We start from the raw sequence: 2500 nt of genomic DNA on the forward strand, positions 1-2500 counted from the left end.
TTGGGAAGTGATTCAGTAATTAAACCTTCATGAATCCATTTTTGTTCTTTCATTCCAGGTAAAGCCCCCTTGAAGTATCACTAAAATTACGAGAAACGCTATTAGACAACTTCTTTGTTTTACAAATAGAAGAGGAGTCGTTGGGATTTAACCGAACCTTACCATAGAGAACACAACAACTCTCCGCAAGTTAAATTTTCTTTCAGTCGAGCTTCCCGGTCTGTCTATACCTCGAGAAGTAGAAAGAAGTACAATCCCCATCCCACCTAAAATTCTAGGAATTCGTTGAGAGTTAGATATAGTCGTAACCAGTCGGCGGCCAATCCGTTTTAAAATTTAAAAAATTTCTATAGGGTCTTTTCCTATTCCTTCTATGTCTCAGGGGTTAAACCAAAAAATATTTGTTTTTTTCTTGATGTTTTCTGACGTTTTCGATAAAACCTTCGCGGAAAAGTATTTTAACAATATTTTCGGTAATATTAGTAGATGCTATACGACAACTCGTTTTTTATCCATATCAGCATTTCGTATAGAGGTTATTATCTCAGAAATAGTGTCCCTACCCATGATGAACTAAAATGATTGATGTCTCAAAATTGGATATAATTAACATGTTTTTCTTTTTTTTATTGGTTTATGAATATGAAGTTGAAAGGTATATACGTGAGACACAATCTAGGAATTAATCTAGTTCTTAATTTATTTCTTTATAAAGATTTCACGATCTCTTTTTATTTTATAATACCTCGGGAGCTAATGAAACTATTTTAGTAAAATTTAATTGTCTCAATTCCCGAGGAATTGCACCAAAGATTCTAGTTCCTTTTGGATTTCCTTCTTGATCAATCACAACTGCGGCATTGTCATCATATCGTATTATCATACCGTTGTCACGTTTAAGTTCTTTACAGGTACGAACAATTACAGCTCTGACTACTTCTGATTTTTCTAGGGACATGTTTGGTAATGCTTCTTTGATCACAGCAACAATAACGTCACCAATATGAGCATATCGACGATTGCTAGCTCCTATGATTCGAATACACATCAATTCTCGAGCCCCGCTGTTATCCGCTACATTTAAATAAGTCTGAGGTTGAATCATATCAATTTTTTAGTCTATTCTTCCAATTCAAAGGATGAAGAAAATAAAAGAAATATTGTTTGTCCAAAAAAAGAGACCTGTGTGGTCTTTTTTTCATCCCTAAAGACTCATTTCTGTGGGTTCTTTTTTTTATCCCGAACTAATAAATTGAGTTCGTATAGGCATTTTCGATGCTGCTGTTAAAATAGCCCTTTTAGCTATATTTTCAGTTACTCCACCTATTTCATATAGTATTCGACCCGATTTAACAACTGCTACCCAATATTCGGGGGATCCTTTCCCTGAACCCATACGTGTTTCAGCAGGTCTTATGGTAATTGGCTTGTCTGGAAATATGCGTACCCATATTTTTCCCCCACGGCGTGCATTTCGTGTCATTGCTCGTCGACCGGCTTCGATTTGTCTAGATGTGATCCAAGCAGGTTCAAGTGCCTGAAGAGCATATTTACCGAAACAAATACGATTACCTCGATAAGCCATTCCCTTCATTCTTCCTCTATGTTGTTTACGGAATCTAGTTCTTTTGGGGTTATAGTTGATGGGTGTTTTGGAATTCCATCTCTACTACAGAACTGGACGTGAGAGTTTCTTCTCATTCAGCTCCTCGCGAATAAAAGGCTTCAAAATGGAATTTCACTTAGATTTTAATCTATATTTCACTTAGATTTTAATCTATATTAAATAGATATTCACATTTTTTTTTTAAATTTATAAAAAAATAAAGTTTTCGCGGGCGAATATTTACTCTTGCAATCTCTATTTCCGCGCTAGGACTTGTTCATGACTTCTCAGAATAGATGAATAGATTTCCGGTTCATTTCGCCGTCCCGACTAGCGAATCATTAAGATTCATTTGTTCAATAAAATCTTTTGCGTTCACAGGTTCCATCGTTCCCATCGCCTCGTACTTAATGGTTAGGTCCGAATTTGCAATGGAGCTAATAATCCAATTTATTCTTGAGTCAACCTTCTTAGTCTTTATTGGCTCGAAGCTCTTGATTTCTTTCTTCTGATTCGTTTAATATTTAGTTCATTATGGATGAATCAACTAGTATTGATGCTTTATTACACTGTTTTTTTGAGAGGACTTATACATAGACCTTACATATTGGAATTCTATAGCAATATTGATATTCTTTTTCTCTCTTTCTCTCATCCTTCCGTTTATCCACACCCTTCTTCTGTATATTGTTTTAAACTTAGAATTAAAGTTAAAAGATTTCAGTTGCTACAAAGATATGACCAATTTATCATATTTTGTCTGGTTCTTTAGATCCAGATAATACGAAGTGATGAGTTGGTTTTCATACTATGGGGCTGGTCTTTTTTTTTAATCCTAACCCTAACCAACGAGTCACACACTAAGCATAGCAATTATATCAAAAGGTGAATCGG

The 2500-nt window shown here is 35.0% G+C and overlaps 1 long non-coding RNA gene across 1 annotated transcript in view; it reads left to right on the forward strand.

The window, feature by feature from the left end:
- The first annotated feature begins 506 nt into the window (after positions 1 to 506).
- The window catches only part of LOC142535705 (uncharacterized), a 2937-nt gene continuing 943 nt past the window's right edge, over positions 507 to 2500 (forward strand). Inside the window, exons 1-2 of the long non-coding RNA XR_012817715.1 lie at positions 507 to 1639; positions 2472 to 2500. The exon at positions 2472 to 2500 is cut by the window's right edge and continues 943 nt beyond it. This is a non-coding gene — a long non-coding RNA (uncharacterized LOC142535705). The remainder of the gene's footprint in view (positions 1640 to 2471) is intronic.

The sequence above is a fragment of the Primulina tabacum genome, unplaced genomic scaffold, assembly GCF_025594145.1.
Source record: "Primulina tabacum isolate GXHZ01 unplaced genomic scaffold, ASM2559414v2 Contig1112, whole genome shotgun sequence".
NCBI classification, from domain to species: Eukaryota; Viridiplantae; Streptophyta; class Magnoliopsida; order Lamiales; family Gesneriaceae; genus Primulina; species Primulina tabacum.